This window comes from Cervus elaphus, chromosome 32 (genome assembly GCF_910594005.1).
Source record: "Cervus elaphus chromosome 32, mCerEla1.1, whole genome shotgun sequence".
NCBI classification, from domain to species: Eukaryota; Metazoa; Chordata; class Mammalia; order Artiodactyla; family Cervidae; genus Cervus; species Cervus elaphus.
In genome coordinates, this window is record NC_057846.1 from 2779785 (window position 1) to 2802812 (window position 23028).

The following is a 23028-nucleotide window of genomic DNA, read 5'->3' on the forward strand; positions in this document are numbered from 1 at the left end:
AGAGCTGAGAGAAGCCTCCTCTTGAGGTGCTTGTGGTAAGGTGGTTTTCCTCTGGACTCGAAGCCAGGGACTAACCTCTCATCTCGAGTTGATTTTTGGTCCACGGAGCTCTTTCGTGTTGCTACAGTGACCTCAGGATCCCTCTAGCCTTGAAACAGTGTTCTTGGGGTTTCTCTGGAGTGCCATCAAGGAAATCAAGGCTCCTTTCATGTGTGATGTGCAACACGGAATTGCTCTGCACGCAGTGCAGGGGAATCGGGCCTCATCTTGCGGCGAGGGGGAAGTCTCATGGTTTTTCTCGAGTTGCGGCGGGAACCTGGGGTATATTCTCGAGTTACGACGGGGATGGCCCTTCCACACACGTGTTTGTTCAGCCACGTCAGGACTCTTGCCTAGTTGCGAGACACAACTCGGGATTCTCCTCGAGGCTTGGCAAGGCAATTGGGACGCCTCTCCAGCTGAGGCGGGAGACCAAGGGTCCCTTTCCACGTGCCACAGGAATCCTGGGACTCCTATCAAGTTTCACGAGGAGTCAGGCATCGCCTCCTTTGGAGGCACTGATCTCCGCGTACCTCTGGAGTTTTCAAAGGATGTGAGGCTATCGGTCGCGATGAGGTGGGGAACTAAGTCTTTCTCTGTGCTTTCCACAGGGGATTCAGACATCCTTTCGTCCTGGGAGATGCAAGACGAGCCTGCATTGAAGTCACTGCAGGGATATCCGGCCTTATTTCGAGTCAGGGCATCGCGGTGTCCATTCCACTTGAGGCCGCAAACTCAGGGTCCCTCTCACATACCTAGAGCTGAGAGAAGCCTCCTCTTGAGGTGCTTGTGGTAAGGTGGTATTCCTCTGGAGACGAATCCAGGGACTAACCTCTCTTTTCGAGTTGATTTTTGGTCCACAGAGTTCTTTCGTGTTGCTACAGTGACCTCAGGATCCCTCTATCCTTGAAACAGTGTTCTTGGGGTTTCTCTGGAGTGCCATCAAGGAAATCAAGGCTCCTTTCATGTGTGATGTGCAAGACGGAATTGCTCTGCACGCAGTACAGGGGAATCGGGCCTCATCTCGCATCGAGGGGGAAGTCTCATGGTTTTTCTCGAGTTGCGGCGGGAACCTGGGGTATATTCTCGAGTTACGACGGGGATGGCCCTTCCACCCACGTGTTTGTTCAGCCACGTCAGGACTCCTGCCTAGTTGCGAGGGACAACTCGGGATTCTCCTCGAGGCTTGGCAGGGCAATTGGGACGCCTCTCCAGCTGAGACGGGAGACCAAGGGTCCCTTTCCACGTGCCACAGGAATCCTGGGTCTCCTATCAAGTTTCACGAGGAGTCAGGCATCGTCTCCTTTGGAGGCACTGATCTCCGCGTACCTCTGGAGTTTTCAAAGGATTTGAGGCCTCCTGCCGCGGTGAGGTGGGGAACTAGTTCTTTCTCTGTGGTCTCCACAGGGGATTCAGACATCCTTTCATCTTGAGAGATGCAAGACGAGCCTGCATTCAAGTCACTGCAGGGATATCCAGCCTTATTTCGAGTCAGGGCATCGCGGTGTCCATTCCACTTGAGGCCGCAAACTCAGGGTCCTTCTCACATACCTAGAGCTGAGAGAAGCCTCCTCTTGAGGTACTTGTGGTAAGGTTGTATTCCTCTGGAGTCGAAGCCAGGGACTAACCTCTCATCTCGAGTTGATTTTTGGTCCACGGAGCTCTTTCGTGTTGCTACAGTGACCTCAGGATCCCTCTAGCCTTGAAACAGTGTTCTTGGGGTTTCTCTGGAGTGCCATGAAGGAAATCAAGGCTCCTTTCATGTGTGATGTGCAACACAGAATTGCTCTGCACGCAGTGCAGGGGAATCGGGCCTCATCTCGCGGCGAGGGGGAAGTCTCATGGTTTTTCTCGAGTTGCGGCGGGAACCTGGGGTATATTCTCGAGTTACGACGGGGATGGCCCTTCCACACACGTGTTTGTTCAGCCAGGTCAGGACTCTTGCCTAGTTGCGAGACACAACTCGGGATTCTCCTCGAGGCTTGGCAAGGCAATTGGGACGCCTCTCCAGCTGAGGCGGGAGACCAAGGGTCCCTTTCCACGTGCCACAGGAATCCTGGGACTCCTATCAAGTTTCACGAGGAGTCAGGCATCGTCTCCTTTGGAGGCACTGATCTCCGCGTACCTCTGGAGTTTTCAAAGGATGTGAGGCCTCCGGTCGCGATGAGGTGGGGAACTAGGTCTTTCTCTGTGGTCTCCACAGGGGATTCAGACATCCTTTCATTTTGGGAGATGCAAGACGAGCCTGCATTCAAGTCACTGCAGGGATATCCAGCCTTATTTCGCGTCAGGGCATCGCGGTGTCCATTCCACTTGAGGCCGCAATCTCAGGGTCCCTCTCACATACCTAGAGCTGAGAGAAGCCTCCTCTTGAGGTGCTTGTGGTAAGGTGGTATTCCTCTGGAGACGAATCCAGGGACTAACCTCTCTTTTCAAGTTGATTTTTGGTCCACAGAGTTCTTTCGTGTTGCTACAGTGACCTCAGGATCCCTCTATCCTTGAAACAGTGTTCTTGGGGTTTCTCTGGAGTGCCATCAAGGAAATCAAGGCTCCTTTCATGTGTGATGTGCAAGACGGAATTGCTCTGCACGCAGTACAGGGGAATCGGGCCTCATCTCGCATCGAGGGGGAAGTCTCATGGTTTTTCTCGAGTTGCGGCGGGACCCTGGGGTATATTCTCGAGTTACGACGGGGATGGCCCTTCCACCCACGTGTTTGTTCAGCCACGTCAGGACTCTTCCCTACTTGCGAGGGACAACTCGGGATTCTCCTCGAGGCTTGGCAGGGCAATTGGAACGCCTCTCCAGCTGAGGCGGGAGACCAAGGGTCCCTTTCCACGTGCCACAAGAATCCTGGGACTCCTATCAAGTTTCACGAGGAGTCAGGCATCGTCTCCTTTGGAGGCACTGATCTCCGCGTACCTCTGGAGTATTCAAAGGATGTGAGGCCTCCGGTCACGATGAGGTGGGGAACTAGGTGTTTCTCTGTGGTCTCCACAGGGGATTCAAACATCCTTTCTTCCTGGGAGATGCAAGACGAGCCTGCATTCAAGTCACTGCAGGGATATCCGGCCTTATTTCGAGTCAGGGCATCGCGGTGTCCATTCCACTTGAGGCCGCAAACTCAGGGTCCCTCTCACATACCTAGAGCTGAGAGAAGCCTCCTCTTGAGGTGCTTGTGGTAAGGTGGTATTCCTCGGGAGTCGAAGCCAGGGACTAACCTCTCATCTCGTGTTGATTCTTGGTTCACGGAGCTCTTTCGTGTTGCTACAGTGACCTCAGGATCCCTCTAGCCTTGAAACAGTGTTCTTGGGGTTTCTCTGGAGTGCCATCAAGGAAATCAAGGCTCCTTTCATGTGTGATGTGCAACACGGAATTGCTCTGCACGCAGTGCAGGGGAATCGGGCCTCATCTCGCGGAGAGGGGAAAGTCTCATGGTTTTTCTCGAGTTGCGGCGGGAACCTGGGGTATATTCTCGAGTTACGACGGGGATGGCCCTTCCACCCACATGTTACTTCAGCGACGTCAGAACTCCTGCCTACTTGTGAGGGACAACTCGGGATTCTCCTCGAGGCTTTGCAGGGCAATTGGGACGCCTCTCCAGCTGAGACGGGAGACCAAGGGTCCCTTTCCACGTGCCACAGGAATCCTGGGTCTCCTATCAAGTTTCACGAGGAGTCAGGCATCGTCTCCTTTGGAGGCACTGATCTCCGCATACCTCTGGAGTTTTCAAAGGATGTGAGGCCTCCTGTCGCGATGAGGTGGGGAACTAGGTCTTTCTCTGTGGTCTCCACAGGGGATTCAGACACCCTTTCGTCTTGGGAGATGCAAGACGAGCCTGCATTCCAGTCACTGCAGGGATATCTGGCCTTATTTCGAGTCAGGGCATCGCGGTGTCCATTCCACTTGAGGCCGCAAACTCAGGTTCCCTCTCACATACCTAGAGCTGAGAGAAGCCTCCTCTTGAGGTGCTTGTGTTAAGGTGGTATTCCTCTGGAGTCGAAGCCAGGGACTAACCTCTCATCTCGAGTTGATTTTTGGTCCACGGAGCTCTTTCGTGTTGCTACAGTGACCTCAGGATCCCTCTAGCCTTGAAACAGTGTTCTTGGGGTTTCTCTGGAGTGCCATCAAGGAAATCAAGGCTCCTTTCATGTGTGATGTGCAACACAGAATTGCTCTGCACGCAGTGCAGGGGAATCGGGCCTCATCTCGCGGCGAGGGGGAAGTCTCATGGTTTTTCTCGAGTTGCGGCGGGAACCTGGGGTATATTCTCAAGTTACGACGGGGATGGGCCTTCCACACACGTGTTTTTTCAGCCACGTCAGGACTCCTGCCTAGTTGCGAGGGACAACTCGGGATTCTCCTCGAGGCTTGGCAGGGCAATTGGAACGCCTCTCCAGCTGAGGCGGGAGACCAAGTGTCCCTTTCCAAGTGCCACAGGAATCCTGGGACTCCTATCAAGTTTCACGAGGAGTCAGGCATCGTCTCCTTTGGAGGCACTGATCTCCGCGTACCTCTGGAGTTTTCAACGGATGTGAGGCTATCGGTCGCGATGAGGTGGGGAACTAAGTCTTTCTCTGTGCTTTCCACAGGGGATTCAGACATCCTTTCGTCCTGGGAGATGCAAGACGAGCCTGCATTGAAGTCACTGCCGGGATATCCGGCCTTATTTGGAGTCAGGGCATCGCGGTGTCCATTCCACTTGAGGCCGCAAACTCAGGGTCCCTCTCACATACCTAGAGCTGAGAGAAGCCTCCTCTTGAGGTGCTTGTGGTAAGGTGGTATTCCTCTGGAGACGAATCCAGGGACTAACCTCTCTTTTCGAGTTGATTTTTGGTCCACAGAGTTCTTTCGTGTTGCTACAGTGACCTCAGGATCCCTCTAGCCTTGAAACAGTGTTCTTGGGGTTTCTCTTGAGTGTCATCAAGGAAATCAAGGCTCCTTTCATGTGTGATGTGCAACACGGAATTGCTCTGCACGCAGTGCAGGGGAATCGGGCCTCATCTCGCGGCGAGGGGGAAGTCTCATGGTTTTTCTTGAGTTGTGGCGGGAACCTGGGGTATATTCTCGAGTTCCGACGGGGATGGCCCTTCCACCCACGTGTTTCTTCAGCGACGTCAGGACTCCTGCCTACTTGCGAGGGACAACTCTGGATTCTCCTCGAGGCTTTGCAGGGCAATTGGGACGCCTCTCCAGCTGAGGCGGGAGACCAAGGTTCCCTTTCCACGTGCCACAGGAATCCTGGGACTCCTATCAAGTTTCACGAGGAGTCAGGCATCGTCTCCTTTGGAGGCACTGATCTCCGCGTACCTCTGGAGTTTTCAAAGGATGTGAGGCCTCCTGTCGCGATGAGGTGGGGAACTAGGTCTTTCTCTGTGGTCTCCACAGGGGATTCAGACATCCTTTCATCTTGGGAGATGCAAGACGAGCCTGCATTCAAGTCACTGCAGGGATATCCAGCCTTATTTCGTGTCAGGGCATCGCGGTGTCCATTCCACTTGAGGCCGCAAACTCAGGGTCCCTCTCACATACCTAGAGCTGAGAGAAGCCTCCTCTTGAGGTGCTTGTGGTAAGGTGGAATTCCTCTGGAGTCGAACGCAGGGACTAACCTCTCATCTCGAGTTGATTTTTGGTCCACGGAGCTCTTTCGTGTTGCTACAGTGACCTCAGGATCCCTCAAGCCTGGAAACAGTGTTTTTGGGGTTTCTCTGGAGTGCCATGAAGGAAATCAAGGGTCCTTTCATGTGTGATGTGCAACACAGAATTGCTCTGCACGCAGTGCAGGGGAATCGGGCCTCATCTCGCGGCGAGGGGGAAGTCTCATGGTTTTTCTCGAGTTGCGGCGGGAACCTGGGGTATATTCTCGAGTTACGACGGGGATGGCCCTTCCACTCACGTGTTTGTTCAGCCACGTCAGGACTCTTGCCTAGTTGCGAGACACAACTCGGGATTCTCCTCGAGGCTTGGCAAGGCAATTGGGACGCCTCTCCAGCTGAGGCGGGAGACCAAGGGTCCCTTTCCACGTGCCACAGGTATCCTGGGACTCCTATCAAGTTTCACGAGGAGTCAGGAATCGTCTCCTTTGGAGGCACTGATCTCCGCGTACCTCTGGAGTTTTCAAATTATGTGAGGCCTCCGGTCGCGATGAGGTGGGGAACTAGGTGTTTCTCTGTGGTCTCCACAGGGGATTCAAACATCCTTTCTTCTTGGGAGATGCAAGACGAGCCTGCATTCAAGTCACTGGAGGGATATCCGGCCTTATTTCGAGTCAGGGCATCGCGGTGTCCATTCCACTTGAGGCCGCAAACTCAGGATCCCTCTCACATACCTAGAGCTGAGAGAAGCCTCCTCTTGAGGTGCTTGTGGTAAGGTGGTATTCCTCAGGAGTCGAAGCCAGGGACTAACCTCTCATCTCGTGGTGATTCTTGGTCCACGGAGCTCTTTCGTGTTGCTACAGTGACCTTAGGATCCCTCTAGCCTTGAAACAGTGTTCTTGGGGTTTCTCTGGAGTGCCATCAAGGAAATCAAGGCTCCTTTCATGTGTGATGTGCAACACAGAATTGCTCTGCACGCAGTGCAGGGGAATCGGGCCTCATCTCGCGGCGAGGGGGAAGTCTTATGGTTTTTCTCGAGTTGCGGCGGGAACCTGGGGTATATTCTCGAGTTACGACGGGGATGGCCCTTCCACACACGTGTGTGTTCAGCCATGTCAGGACTCCTGCCTAGTTGCGAGGGACAACTCGGGATTCTCCTCGAGGCTTTGCAGGGCAATTGGGACGCCTCTCCAGCTGAGACGGGAGACCAAGGGTCCCTTTCCACGTGCCACAGGAATCCTGGGTCTCCTATCAAGTTTCACGAGGAGTCAGGCATCGTCTCCTTTGGAGGCACTGATCTCCGCATACCTCTGGAGTTTTCAAAGGATTTGAGGCCTCCTGTCGCGATGAGGTGGGGAACTAGGTCTTTCTCTGTGGTCTCCACAGGGGATTCAGACATCCTTTCGTCCTGGGAGATGCAAGACGAGCCTGCATTCCAGTCACTGCAGGGATATCCGGCCTTATTTCGAGTCAGGGCATCGCGGTGTCCATTCCACTTGAGGCCGCAAACTCAGGGTCCCTCTCACATACCTAGAGCTGAGAGAAGCCTCCTCTTGAGGTGCTTGTGGTAAGGTGGTATTCCTCTGGAGTCGAAGCCAGGGACTAACCTCTCATCTCGAGTTGATTTTTGGTCCACGGAGCTCTTTCGTGTTGCTACAGTGACCTCAGGATCCCTCTAGCCTTGAAACAGTGTTCTTGGGGTTTCTCTGGAGTGCCATCAAGGAAATCAAGGCTCCTTTCATGTGTGATGTGCAACACGGAATTGCTCTGCACGCAGTGCAGGGGAATCGGGCCTCATCTCGCGGCGAGGGGGAAGTCTCATGGTTTTTCTCGAGTTGCGGCGGGAACCTGGGGTATATTCTCGAGTTACGACGGGGATGGCCCTTCCACACACGTGTTTGTTCAGCCACGTCAGGACTCTTGCCTAGTTGCGAGACACAACTCGGGATTCTCCTCGAGGCTTGGCAAGGCAATTGGGACGCCTCTCCAGCTGAGGCGGGAGACCAAGTGTCCCTTTCCACGTGCCACAGGAATCCTGGGACTCCTATCAAGTTTCACGAGGAGTCAGGCATCGTCTCCTTTGGAGGCACTGATCTCCGCGTACCTCTGGAGTTTTCAAAGGATGTGAGGCCTCCGGTCGCGATGAGGTGGGGAACTAGGTGTTTCTCTGTGGTCTCCACAGGGGATTCAGACATCCTTTCTTGCTGGGAGATGCAAGACGAGCCTGCATTCAAGTCACTGCAGGGATATCCAGCCTTATTTCGCGTCAGGGCATCGCGGTGTCCATTCCACTTGAGGCCGCAAACTCAGGGTCCCTCTCACATACCTAGAGCTGAGAGAAGCCTCCTCTTGAGGTGCTTGTGGTAAGGTGGTATTCCTCTGGAGTCGAAGCCAGGGACTAACCTCTCATCTCGTGTTGATTCTTGGTCCACGGAGCTCTTTCGTGTTGATTCTTGGTCCACGGAGCTCTTTCGTGTTGCTACAGTGACCTCAGGATCCCTCTAGCCTTGAAACAGTGTTCTTGGGGTTTCTCTGGAGTGCCATCAAGGAAATCAAGGCTCCTTTCATGTGTGATGTTCAACACGGAATTGCTCTGCACGCAGTACAGGGGAATCGGGCCTCATCTCGCGGCGAGGGGGAAGTCTCATGGTTTTTCTCGAGTTGCGGCGGGAACCTGGGGTATATTCTCGAGTTACGACGGGGATGGCCCTTCCACCCACGTGTTTCTTCAGCGACGTCAGGACTCCTGCCTAGTTGCGAGGGACAACTCTGGATTCTCCTCGAGGCTTGGCAGGGCAATTGGGACGCCTCTCCAGCTGAGGCGGGAGACCAAGTGTCCCTTTCCAAGTGCCACAGGAATCCTGGGACTCCTATCAAGTTTCACGAGTAGTCAGGCATCGTCTCCTTTGGAGGCACTGATCTCCGCATACCTCTGGAGTTTTCAAAGGATGTGAGGCTATCGGTCGCGATGAGGTGGGGAACTAAGTCTTTCTATGTGCTTTCCACAGGGGATTCAGACATCCTTTCGTCCTGGGAGATGCAAGACGAGCCTGCATTGAAGTCACTGCAGGGATATCCGGCCTTATTTCGAGTCAGGGCATCGCGGTGTCCATTCCACTTGAGGCCGCAAACTCAGGGTCCCTCTCACATACCTAGAGCTGAGAGAAGCCTCCTCTTGAGGTGCTTGTGGTAAGGTGGTATTCCTCTGGAGACGAATACAGGGACTAACCTCTCTTTTCGAGTTGATTTTTGGTCCACAGAGTTCTTTCGTGTTGCTACAGTGACCTCAGAATCCCTCTATCCTTGAAACAGTGTTCTTGGGGTTTCTCTGGAGTGCCATCAAGGAAATCAAGGCTCCTTTCAAGTGTGATGTGCAAGACGGAATTGCTCTGCACGCAGTACACGGGAATCGGGCCTCATCTCGCATCGAGGGGGAAATCTCATGGTTTTTCTCGAGTTGCGGCGGGAACCTGGGGTATATTCTCGAGTTACGACGGGGATGGCCCTTCCACCCACGTGTTTGTTCAGCCACGTCAGGACTCCTGCCTAGTTGCGAGGGACAACTCGGGATTCTCCTCGAGGCTTGGCAGGGCAATTGGGACGCCTCTCCAGCTGAGGCGGGAGACCAAGGGTCCCTTTCCACGAGCCACAAGAATCCTGGGACTCCTATCAAGTTTCACGAGGAGTCAGGCATCGTCTCCTTTGGAGGCACTGATCTCCGCATACCTCTGGAGTTTTCAAAGGATGTGAGGCCTCCGGTCGCGATGAGGTGGGGAACTAGGTGTTTCTCTGTGGTCTCCACAGGGGATTCAAACATCCTTTCTTCTTGGGAGATGCAAGACGAGCCTGCATTCAAGTCACTGGAGGGATATCCGGCCTTATTTCGAGTCAGGGTATCGCGGTGTCCATTCCACTTGAGGCCGCAAACTCAGGATCCCTCTCACATACCTAGAGCTGAGAGAAGCCTCCTCTTGAGGTGCTTGTGGTAAGGTGGTATTCCTCAGGAGTCGAAGCCAGGGACTAACCTCTCATCTCGTGTTGATTCTTGGTCCACGGAGCTCTTTCATGTTGCTACAGTGACCTCAGGATCCCTCTAGCCTTGAAACAGTGTTCTTGGGGTTTCTCTGGAGTGCCATCAAGGAAATCAAGGCTCCTTTCATGTGTGATGTGCAACACGGAATTGCTCTGCACGCAGTGCAGGGGAATCGGGCCTCATCTCGCGGCGAGGGGGAAGTCTTTTGGTTTTTCTCGAGTTGCGGCGGGAACCTGGGGTATATTCTCGAGTTACGACGGGGATGGCCCTTCCACACACGTGTGTGTTCAGCCATGTCAGGACTCCTGCCTAGTTGTGAGGGACCACTCGGGATTCTCCTCGAGGCTTTGCAGGGCAATTGGGACGCCTCTCCAGCTGAGACGGGAGACCAAGGGTCCCTTTCCACGTGCCACAGGAATCCTGGGTCTCCTATCAAGTTTCACGAGGAGTCAGGCATCGTCTCCTTTGGAGGCACTGATCTCCGCATACCTCTGGAGTTTTCAAAGGATTTGAGGCCTCCTGTCGCGATGAGGTGGGGAACTAGGTCTTTCTCTGTGGTCTCCACAGGGGATTCAGACACCCTTTCGTCTTGGGAGATGCAAGACGAGCCTGCATTCAAGTCACTGCAGGGATATCCAGCCTTATTTCGCGTCAGGGCATCGCGGTGTCCATTCCACTTGAGGCCGCAAACTCAGGGTCCCTCTCACATACCTAGAGCTGAGAGAAGCCTCCTCTTGAGGTGCTTGTGGTAAGGTGGTATTCCTCTGGAGTCGAAGCCAGGGACTAACCTCTCATCTCGTGTTGATTCTTGGTCCACGGAGCTCTTTCGTGTTGCTACAGTGACCTCAGGATCCCTCTAGCCTTGAAACAGTGTTCTTGGGGTTTCTCTGGAGTGCCATGAAGGAAATCAAGGCTCCTTTCATGTGTGATGTGCAACACAGAATTGCTCTGCACGCAGTGCAGGGGAATCGGGCCTCATCTCGCGGCGAGGGGGAAGTCTCATGGTTTTTCTCGAGTTGCGGCGGGAACCTGGGGTATATTCTCGAGTTACGACGGGGATGGCCCTTCCACCCACGTGTTTCTTCAGCGACGTCAGGACTCCTGCCTAGTTGCGAGGGACAACTCTGGATTCTCCTCGAGGCTTGGCAGGGCAATTGGGACGCCTCTCCAGCTGAGGCGGGAGACCAAGGGTCCCTTTCCAAGTGCCACAGGAATCCTGGGACTCCTATCAAGTTTCACGAGGAGTCAGGCATCGTCTCCTTTGGAGGCACTGATCTCCGCATACCTCTGGAGTTTTCAAAGGATGTGAGGCTATCGGTCGCGATGAGGTGGGGAACTAAGTCTTTCTCTGTGCTTTCCACAGGGGATTCAGACATCCTTTCGTTCTGGGAGATGCAAGACGAGCCTGCATTGAAGTCACTGCAGGGATATCCGGCCTTATTTCGAGTCAGGGCATCGCGGTGTCCATTCCACTTGAGGCCGCAAACTCAGGGTCCCTCTCACATACCTAGAGCTGAGATAAGCCTCCTCTTGAGGTGCTTGTGGTAAGGTGGTATTCCTCTGGAGACGAATACAGGGACTAACCTCTCTTTTCGAGTTGATTTTTGGTCCACAGAGTTCTTTCGTGTTGCTACAGTGACCTCAGAATCCCTCTATCCTTGAAACAGTGTTCTTGGGGTTTCTCTTGAGTGCCATCAAGGAAATCAAGGCTCCTTTCATGTGTGATGTGCAAGACGGAATTGCTCTGCACGCAGTACAGGGGAATCGGGCCTCATCTCGCATCGAGGGGGATGTCTCATGGTTTTTCTCGAGTTGCGGCGGGACCCTGGGGTATATTCTCGAGTTACGACGGGGATGGCCCTTCCACCCACGTGTTTGTTCAGCCACGTCAGGACTCCTGCCTAGTTGCGAGGGACAACTCGGGATTCTCCTCGAGGCTTGGCAGGGCAATTGGAACGCCTCTCCAGCTGAGGCGGGAGACCAAGGGTCCCTTTCCACGTGCCACAAGAATCCTGGGACTCCTATCAATTTTCACGAGGAGTCAGGCATCGTCTCCTTTGGAGGCACTGATCTCCGCGTACCTCTGGAGTTTTCAAAGGATGTGAGGCCTCCGGTCGCGATGAGGTGGGGAACTAGGTGTTTCTCTGTGGTCTCCACAGGGGATTCAGACATCCTTTCTTCTTGGGAGATGCAAGACGAGCCTGCATTCAAGTCACTGGAGGGATATCCGGCCTTATTTCGAGTCAGGGCATCGCGGTGTCCATTCCTCTTGAGGCCGCAAACTCAGGATCCCTCTCACATACCTAGAGCTGAGAGAAGCCTCCTCTTGAGGTGCTTGTGGTAAGGTGGTATTCCTCAGGAGTCGAAGCCAGGGACTAACCTCTCATCTCGTGTTGATTCTTGGTCCACGGAGCTCATTCGTGTTGCTACAGTGACCTCAGGATCCCTCTAGCCTTGAAACAGTGTTCTTGGGGTTTCTCTGGAGTGCCATCAAGGAAATCAAGGCTCCTTTCATGTGTGATGTGCAACACGGAATTGCTCTGCACGCAGTGCAGGGGAATCGGGCCTCATCTCGCGGCGAGGGGGAAGTCTCATGGTTTTTCTCGAGTTGCGGCGGGAACCTGGGGTATATTCTCGAGTTACGACGGGGATGGCCCTTCCACACACGTGTGTGTTCAGCCATGTCAGGACTCCTGCCTTGTTGCGAGGGACAACTCGGGATTCTCCTCGAGGCTTTGCAGGGCAATTGGGACGCCTCTCCAGCTGAGACGGGAGACCAAGTGTCCCTTTCCACGTGCCACAGGAATCCTGGGTCTCCTATCAAGATTCACGAGGAGTCAGGCATCGTCTCCTTTGGAGGCACTGATCTCCGCATACCTCTGGAGTTTTCAAAGGATTTGAGGCCTCCTGTCGCGATGAGGTTGGGAACTAGGTCTTTCTCTGTGGTCTCGACAGGGGATTCAGACACCCTTTCGTCTTGGGAGATGCAAGACAAGCCTGCATTCCAGTCACTGCAGGGATATCCGGCCTTATTTCGAGTCAGGGCATCGCGGTGTCCATTCCACTTGAGGCCGCAAACTCAGGGTCCCTCTCACATACCTAGAGCTGAGAGAAGCCTCCTCTTGAGGTGCTTGTGGTAAGGTGGTATTCCTCTGGAGTCGAAGCCAGGGACTAACCTCTCATCTCGAGTTGATTTTTGGTCCACGGAGCTCTTTCGTGTTGCTACAGTGACCTCAGGATCCCTCTAGCCTTGAAACAGTGTTCTTGGGGTTTCTCTGGAGTGCCATGAAGGAAATCTAGGCTCCTTTCATGTGTGATGTGCAACACAGAATTGCTCTGCACGCAGTGCAGGGGAATCGGGCCTCATCTCGCGGCGAGGGGGAAGTCTCATGGTTTTTCTCGAGTTGCGGCGGGAACCTGGGGTATATTCTCGAGTTACGCCGGGGATGGCCCTTCCACACACGTGTTTGTTCAGCCACGTCAGGACTCTTGCCTAGTTGCGAGACACAACTCGGGATTCTCCTCGAGGCTTGACAAGGCAATTGGGACGCCTATCCAGCTGAGGCGGGAGACCAAGTGTCCCTTTCCACGTGCCACACGAATCCTGGGACTCCTATCATGTTTCACGAGGAGTCAGGCATCGTCTTCTTTGGAGGCACTGATCTCCGCGTACCTCTGGAGTTTTCAAAGGATGTGAGGCCTCCGGTCGCGATGAGGTGGGGAACTAGGTCTTTCTCTGTGGTCTCCACAGGGGATTCAGACATCCTTTCATCTTGGGAGATGCAAGACGAGCCTGCATTCAAGTCACTGCAGGGATATCCAGCCTTATTTCGCGTCAGGGCATCGCGGTGTCCATTCCACCTGAGGCCGCAAACTCAGGGTCCCTCTCACATACCTAGAGCTGAGAGAAGCCTCCTCTTGAGGTGCTTGTGGTAAGGTGGTATTCCTCTGGAGTCGAAGCCAGGGACTAACCTCTCATCTCGAGTTGATTTTTGGCCCACGGAGCTCTTTCGTGTTGCTACAGTGACCTCAGGATCCCTCTATCCTTGAAACAGTGTTCTTGGGGTTTCTCTGGAGTGCCTTCAAGGAAATCAAGGCTCCTTTCATGTGTGATGTGCAACACGGAATTGCTCTGCACGCAGTGCAGAGGAATCGGGCCTCATCTCGCGGCGAGGGGGAGGTCCCATGGTTTTTCTCGAGTTGCGGCGGGAACCTGGGGTATATTCTCGAGTTACGACGGGGATATCCCTTCCACCCACGTGTTTCTTCAGCGACGTCAGGACTCCTGCCTAGTTGCGAGGGACAACTCGGGATTCTCCGCGAGGCTTGGCAGGGCAATTGGGACGCCTCTCCAGCTGAGGCGGGAGACCAAGTGTCCCTTTCCAAGTGCCACAGGAATCCTGGGACTCCTATCAAGTTTCACGAGGAGTCAGGCATAATCTCCTTTGGAGGCACTGATCTCCGCGTACCTCTGGAGTTTTCAAAGGATGTGAGGCTATCGGTCGCGATGAGGTGGGGAACTAAGTCTTTCTCTGTGCTTTCCACAGGGGATTCAGACATCCTTTCGTCCTGGGAGATGCAAGACGAGCCTGCATTGAAGTCACTGCCGGGATATCCGGCCTTATTTCGAGTCAGGGCATCGCGGTGTCCATTCCACTTGAGGCCGCAAACTCAGGGTCCCTCTCACATACCTAGAGCTGAGAGAAGCCTCCTCTTGAGGTGCTTGTGGTAAGGTGGTATTCCTCTGGAGACGAATCCAGGGACTAACCTCTCTTTTCGAGTTGATTTTTGGTCCACAGAGTTCTTTCGTGTTGCTACAGTGACCTCAGGATCCCTCTAGCCTTGAAACAGTTTTCTTGGGGTTTCTCTGGAGTGCCATCAAGGAAATCAAGGCTCATTTCAGGTGTGACGTGCAAGACGGAATTGCTCTACACGCAGGACAGGGGAATCGGGCCTCATCTCGCATCGAGGGGGAAGTCTCATGGTTTTTCTCGAGTTGCGGCGGGACCCTGGGGTATATTCTCGAGTTACGACGGGGATGGCCCTTCCACCCACGTGTTTGTTCAGCCACGTCAGGACTCCTGCCTAGTTGCGAGGGAAAACTCGGGATTCTCCTCGAGGCTTGGCAGGGCAATTGGAACGCCTCTCCAGCTGAGGCGGGAGACCAAGGGTCCCTTTCCACGTGCCACAAGAATCCTGGGACTCCTATCAAGTTTCACGAGGAGTCAGGCATCGTCTCCTTTGGAGGCACTGATCTCCGCGTACCTCTGGAGTTTTCAAAGGATGTGAGGCCTCCGGTCGCGATGAGGTGGGGAACTAGGTCTTTCTCTGTGGTCTCCACAGGGGATTCAGACATCCTTGCTTCTTGGGAGATGCAAGACGAGCCTGCATTCCAGTCACTGCAGGGATATCCGGCCTTATTTCGAGTCAGGGCATCGCGGTGTCCATTCCACTTGAGGCCGCAAACTCAGGGTCCCTCTCACATACCTAGAGCTGAGAGAAGCCTCCTCTTGAGGTGCTTGTAGTAAGGTGGTATTCCTCTGGAGTCGAAGCCAGGGACTAACCTCTCATCTCGAGTTGATTTCTGGTCCACGGAGCTCTTTCGTGTTGCTACAGTGACCTCAGGATCCCTCTAGCCTTGAAACAGTGTTCTTGGGGTTTCTCTGGAGTGCCATGAAGGAAATCAAGGCTCCTTTCATGTGTGATGTGCAACACAGAATTGCTCTGCACGCAGTGCAGGGGAATCGGGCCTCATCTCGCGGCGAGGGGGAAGTCTCATGGTTTTTCTCGAGTTGCGGCGGGAACCTGGGGTATATTCTCGAGTTACGACGGGGATGGCCCTTCCACACACGTGTTTGTTCAGCCACGTCAGGACTCTTGCCTAGTTGCGAGACACAACTCGGGATTCTCCTCGAGGCTTGGCAAGGCAATTGGGACGCCTCTCCAGCTGAGGCGGGAGACCAAGGGTCCCTTTCCACGTGCCACAGGAATCCTGGGACTCCTATCAAGTTTCACGAGGAGTCAGGCATCGTCTCCTTTGGAGGCACTGATCTCCGCGTACCTCTGGAGTTTTCAAAGGATGTGAGGCCTCCGGTCGCGATGAGGTGGGGAACTAGGTCTTTCTCTGTGGTCTCCACAGGGGATTCAGACATCCTTTCATCTTGGGAGATGCAAGACGAGCCTGCATTCAAGTCACTGCAGGGATATCCAGCCTTATTTCGCGTCAGGGCATCGCGGTGTCCATTCCACTTGAGGCCGCAAACTCAGGGTCCCTCTCACATACCTAGAGCTGAGAGAAGCCTCCTCTTGAGGTGCTTGTAGTAAGGTGGTATTCCTCTGGAGTCGAAGCCAGGGACTAACCTCTCATCTCGTGTTAATTCTTGGTCCACGGAGCTCTTTCGTGTTGATTCTTGGTCCACGGAGCTCTTTCGTGTTGCTACAGTGACCTCAGGATCCCTCTAGCCTTGAAACAGTGTTCTTGGGGTTTCTCTGGAATGCCATCAAGGAAATCAAGGCTCCTTTCATGTGTGATGTGCAACACGGAATTGCTCTGCACGCAGTGCAGGGGAATCGGGCCTCATCTCGCGGCGAGGGGGAAGTCTCATGGTTTTTCTCGAGTTGCGGCGGGAACCTGGGGTATATTCTCGAGTTACGACGGGGATGGCCCTTCCAACCACGTGTTTCTTCAGCGACGTCAGGACTCCTGCCTAGTTGCGAGGGACAACTCTGGATTCTCCTCGAGGCTTGGCAGGGCAATTGGGACGCCTCTCCAGCTGAGGCGGGAGACCAAGTGTCCCTTTCCAAGTGCCACAGGAATCCTGGGACTCCTATCAAGTTTCACGAGGAGTCAGGCATCGTCTCCTTTGGAGGCACTGATCTCCGCATACCTCTGGAGTTTTCAAAGGATGTGAGGCTATCGGTCGCGATGAGGTGGGGAACTAAGTCTTTCTCTGTGGTCTCCACAGGGGATTCAGACATCCTTTCGTCCTGGGAGATGCAAGACGAGCCTGCATTGAAGTCACTGCAGGGATATCCGGCCTTATTTCGAGTCAGGGCATCGCGGTGTCCATTCCACTTGAGGCCGCAAACTCAGGGTCCCTCTCACATACCTAGAGCTGAGATAAGCCTCCTCTTGAGGTGCTTGTGGTAAGGTGGTATTCCTCTGGAGACGAATACAGGGACTAACCTCTCTTTTCGAGTTGTTTTTTGGTCCACAGAGTTCTTTCGTGTTGCTACAGTGACCTCAGAATCCCTCTATCCTTGAAACAGTGTTCTTGGGGTTTCTCTGGAGTGCCATCAAGGAAATCAAGGCTCCTTTCATGTGTGATGTGTGAGACGGAATTGCTCTGCACGCAGTACACGAGAATCGGGCCTCATCTCGCATCGAGAGGGAAGTCTCATGGTTTTTCTCGAGTTGCGGCGGGAACCTGGGGTATATTCTCGAGTTACGACGGGGATGGCCCTTCCACCCACGTGTTTGTTCAGCCACGTCAGGACTCCTGCCTAGTTGCGAGGGACACCTCGGGATTCTCCTCGAGGCTTGGCAGGGCAATTGGGACGCCTCTCCAGCTGAGGCGGGAGACCAAGGGTCCCTTTCCACGAGCCACAAGAATCCTGGGACTCCTATCAAGTTTCACGAGGAGTCAGGCATCGTCTCCTTTGGAGGCACTGATCTCCGCATACCTCTGGAGTTTTCAAAGGATGTGAGGCCTCCGGTCGCGATGAGGTGGGGAACTAGGTGTTTCTCTGTGGTTTCCACAGGGGATTCAAACATCCTTTCATCTTGGGAGATGCAAGACGAGCCTGCATTCAAGTCACTGGAGGGATATCCGGCCTTATTTTGAGTCGGGGCATCGCGGTGTCCATTCCACTTGAGGCCGCAAACTCAGGATCCCTCTCACATACCTAGAGCTGAGAGAAGCCTCCTCTTGAGGTGCTTGTGGTAAGGTGGTATTCCTCAGGAGTCGAAGCCAGGGACTAACCTCTCATCTCGTGTTGATTCTTGGTCCACGGAGCTCTTTCGTGTTGCTACAGTGACCTCAGGATCCCTCTAGCCTTGAAACAGTGTTCTTGGGGTTTCTCTGGAGTGCCATCAAGGAAATCAAGGCTCCTTTCATGTGTGATGTGCAACACGGAATTGCTCTGCACGCAGTGCAGGGGAATCGGGCATCATCTCGCGGCGAGGGGGAAGTCTTATGGTTTTTCTCGAGTTGCGGCGGGAACCTGGGGTATATTCTCGAGTTACGACGGGGATGGCCCTTCCACACACGTGTGTGTTCAGCCATGTCAGGACTCCTGCCTAGTTGTGAGGGACCACTCGGGATTCTCCTCGAGGCTTTGCAGGGCAATTGGGACGCCTCTCCAGCTGAGACGGGAGACCAAGGGTCCCTTTCCACGTGCCACAGGAATCCTGGGTCTCCTATCAAGTTTCACGAGGAGTCAGGCATCGTCTCCTTTGGAGGCACTGATCTCCGCATACCTCTGGAGTTTTCAAAGGATTTGAGGCCTCCTGTCGCGATGAGGTGGGGAACTAGGTCTTTGTCTGTGGTCTCCACAGGGGATTCAGACACCCTTTCGTCTTGGGAGATGCAAGACGAGCCTGCATTCCAGTCACTGCAGGGATATCCGGCCTTATTTCGAGTCAGGGCATCGCGGTGTCCATTCCACTTGAGGCCGCAAACTCAGGGTCCCTCTCACATACCTAGAGCTGAGAGAAGCCTCCTCTTGAGGTGCTTGTGGTAAGGTGGTATTCCTCTGGAGTCGAAGCCAGGGACTAACCTCTCATCTCGAGTTGATTTTTGGTCCACGGAGCTCTTTCGTGTTGCTACAGTGACCTCAGGATCCCTCTAGCCTTGAAACAGTGTTCTTGGGGTTTCTCTGGAGTGCCATGAAGGAAATCAAGGCTCCTTTCATGTGTGATGTGCAACCCGGAATTGCTCTGCACGCAGTGCAGGGGAATCGGGCCTCATCTCGCGGCGAGGGGGAAGTCTCATGGTTTTTCTCGAGTTGCGGCGGGAACCTGGGGTATATTCTCGAGTTACGACGGGGATGGCCCTTCCACACACGTGTTTGTTCAGCCACGTCAGGACTCTTGCCAAGTTGCGAGACACAACTCGGGATTCTCCTCGAGGCTTGGCAAGGCAATTGGGACGCCTCTCCAGCTGAGGCGGGAGACCAAGGGTCCCTTTCCACGTGCCACAGGAATCCTGGGACTCCTATCAAGTTTCACGAGGAGTCAGGCATCGTCTCCTTTGGAGGCACTGATCTCCGCGTACCTCTGGAGTTTTCAAAGGATGTGAGGCCTCCGGTCGCGATTAGGTGGGGAACTAGGTCTTTCTCTGTGGTCTCCACAGGGGATTCAGACATCCTTTCATCTTGGGAGATGCAAGACGAGCCTGCATTCAAGTCACTGCAGGGATATCCAGCCTTATTTCGCGTCAGGGCATCGCGGTGTCCATTCCACTTGAGGCCGCAAACTCAGGGTCCCTCTCACATACCTAGAGCTGAGAGAAGCCTCCTCTTGAGGTGCTTGTGGTAAGGTGGTATTCCTCTGGAGTCGAAGCCAGGGACGAACCTCTCATCTCGTGTTGATTCTTGGTCCACGGAGCTCTTTCGTGTTGCTACAGTGACCTCAGGATCCCTCTAGCCTTGAAACAGTGTTCTTGGGGTTTCCCTGGAGTGCCATGAAGGAAATCAAGGCTCCTTTCATGTGTGATGTACAACACAGAATTGCTCTGCACGCAGTGCAGGGGAATCGGGCCTCATCTCGCGGCGAGGGGGAAGTCTCATGGTTTTTCTCGAGTTGCGGCGGGAACCTGGGTTATATTCTCGAGTTACGACGGGGATGGCCCTTCCACCCACGTGTTTCTTCAGCGACGTCAGGACTCCTGCCTAGTTGCGAGGGACAACTCTGGATTCTCCTCGAGGCTTGGCAGGGCAATTGGGACGCCTCTCCAGCTGAGGCGGGAGACCAAGGGTCCCTTTCCAAGTGCCACAGGAATCCTGGGACTCCTATCAAGTTTCACGAGGAGTCAGGCATCGTCTCCTTTGGAGGCACTGATCTCCGCATACCTCTGGAGTTTTCAACGGATGTGAGGCTATCGGTCGCGATGAGGTGGGGAACTAAGTCTTTCTCTGTGCTTTCCACAGGGGATTCAGACATCCTTTCGTTCTGGGAGATGCAAGACGAGCCTGCATTGAAGTCACTGCAGGGATATCCGGCCTTATTTCGAGTCAGGGCATCGCGGTGTCCATTCCACTTGAGGCCGCAAACTCAGGGTCCCTCTCACATACCTAGAGCTGAGATAAGCCTCCTCTTGAGGTGCTTGTGGTAAGGTGGTATTCCTCTGGATACGAATCCAGGGACTAACCTCTCTTTTCGAGTTGATTTTTGGTCCACAGAGTTCTTTCGTGTTGCTACAGTGACCTCAGGATCCCTCTATCCTTGAAACAGTGTTCTTGGGGTTTCTCTGGAGTGCCATCAAGGAAATCAAGGCTCCTTTCATGTGTGATGTGCAAGACGGAATTGCTCTGCACGCAGTACAGGGGAATCGGGCCTCATCTCGCATCGAGGGGGAAGTCTCATGGTTTTTCTCGAGTTGCGGCGGGAACCTGGGGTATATTCTCGAGTTACGACGGGGATGGCCTTTCCACCCACGTGTTTGTTCAGCCACGTCAGGACTCCTGCCTAGTTGCGAGGGACAACTCGAGATTCTCCTCGAGGCTTGGCAGGCAATTGGAACCCCTCTCCAGCTGAGGCGGGAGACCAAGTGTCCCTTTCCACGTGCCACAGGAATCCTGGGACTCCTATCAAGTTTCACGAGGAGTCAGGAATCGTCTCCTTTGGAGGCACTGATCTCCACGTATCTCTGGAGTTTTCAAAGGATGTGAGGCCTCCGGTCGCGATTAGGTGGGGAACTAGGTGTTTCTCTGTGGTCTCCACAGGGGATTCAGACATCCTTTCATCTTGGGAGATGCAAGACGAGCCTGCATTCAAGTCACTGCAGGGATATCCGGCCTTATTTCGAGTCAGGGCATCGCGGTGTCCATTCCACTTGAGGCCGCAAACTCAGGATCCCTCTCACATACCTAGAGCTGAGAGAAGCCTCCTCTTGAGGTGCTTGTGTAAGGTGGTATTCCTCAGGAGTCGAAGCCAGGGACTAACCTCTCATCTCGTGTTGATTCTTGGTCCACGGAGCTCTTTCGTGTTGCTACAGTGACCTCAGGATCCCTCTAGCCTTGAAACAGTGTTCTTGGGGTTTCTCTGGAGTGCCATCAAGGAAATCAAGGCTCCTTTCATGTGTGATGTGCAACACGGAATTGCTCTGCACGCAGTGCAGGGGAATCGGGCCTCATCTCGCGGCGAGGGGGAAGTCTCATGGTTTTTCTCGAGTTGCGGCGGGAACCTGGGGTATATTCTCGAGTTACGACGGGGATGGCCCTTCCACACACGTGTGTGTTCAGCCATGTCAGGACTCCTGCCTAGTTGCGAGGGACAACTCGGGATTCTCCTCGAGGCTTTGCAGGGCAATTGGGACGCCTCTCCAGCTGAGGCGGGAGACCAAGGGTCCCTTTCCACGTGCCACAGGAATCCTGGGTCTCCTATCAAGATTCACGAGGAGTCAGGCATTGTCTCCTTTGGAGGCACTGATCTCCGCATACCTCTGGAGTTTTCAAAGGATTTGAGGCCTCCGGTCGCGATGAGGTGGGGAACTAGGTCTTTCTCTGTGGTCTCCACAGGGGATTCAGACATCCTTTCATCTTGGGAGATGCAAGACGAGCCTGCATTCAAGTCACTGCAGGGATATCCAGCCTTATTTCGCGTCAGGGCATCGCGGTGTCCATTCCACCTGAGGCCTCAAACTCAGGGTCCCTCTCACATACCTAGAGCTGAGAGAAGCCTCCTCTTGAGGTGCTTGTGGTAAGGTGGTATTCCTCTGGAGTCGAAGCCAGGGACTAACCTCTCATCTCGAGTGGATTTTTGGCCCACGGAGCTCTTTCGTGTTGCTACAGTGACCTCAGGATCCCTCTATCCTTGAAACAGTGTTCTTGGGGTTTCTCTGGAGTGCCATCAAGGAAATCAAGGCTCCTTTCATGTGTGATGTGCAACACGGAATTGCTCTGCACGCAGTGCAGGGGAATCGGGCCTCATCTCGCGGCGAGGGGGAGGTCTCATGGTTTTTCTCGAGTTGCGGCGGGAACCTGGGGTATATTCTCGAGTTACGACGGGGATGGCCCTTCCAACCACGTGTTTCTTCAGCGACGTCAGGACTCCTGCCTAGTTGCGAGGGACAACTCGGGATTCTCCTCGAGGCTTGGCAGGGCAATTGGGACGCCTCTCCAGCTGAGGCGGGAGACCAAGTGTCCCTTTCCAAGTGCCACAGGAATCCTGGGACTCCTATCAAGTTTCACGAGGAGTCAGGCATAATCTCCTTTGGAGGCACTGATCTCCGCGTACCTCTGGAGTTTTCAAAGGATGTGAGGCTATCGGTCGCGATGAGGTGGGGAACTAAGTCTTTCTCTGTGCTTTCCACAGGGGATTCAGACATCCTTTCGTCCTGGGAGATGCAAGACGAGCCTGCATTGAAGTCACTGCAGGGATATCCGGCCTTATTTCGAGTCAGGGCATCGCGGTGTCCATTCCACTTGAGGCCGCAAACTCAGGGTCCCTCTCACATACCTAGAGCTGAGAGAAGCCTCCTCTTGAGGTGCTTGTGGTAAGGTGGTATTCCTCTGGAGACGAATCCAGGGACTAACCTCTCTTTTCGAGTTGATTTTTGGTCCACAGAGTTCTTTCGTGTTGCTACAGTGACCTCAGGATCCCTCTAGCCTTGAAACAGTTTTCTTGGGGTTTCTCTGGAGTGCCATCAAGGAAATCAAGGCTCCTTTCATGTGTGATGTGCAAGACGGAATTGCTCTACACGCAGGACAGGGGAATCGGGCCTCATCTCGCATCGAGGGGGAAGTCTCATGGTTTTTCTCGAGTTGCGGCGGGACCCTGGGGTATATTCTCGAGTTACGACGGGGATGGCCCTTCCACCCACGTGTTTGTTCAGCCACGTCAGGACTCCTGCCTAGTTGCGAGGGACAACTCGGGATTCTCCTCGAGGCTTGGCAGGGCAATTGGAACGCCTCTCCAGCTGAGGCGGGAGACCAAGGGTCCCTTTCCACGTGCCACAAGAATCCTGGGACTCCTATCAAGTTTCACGAGGAGTCAGGCATCGTCTCCTTTGGAGGCACTGATCTCCGCGTACCTCTGGAGTTTTCAAAGGGTTTGAGGCCTCCGGTCGCGATGAGGTGGGGAACTAGGTCTTTCTCTGTGGTCTCCACAGGGGATTCAGACATCCTTTCTTCTTGGGAGATG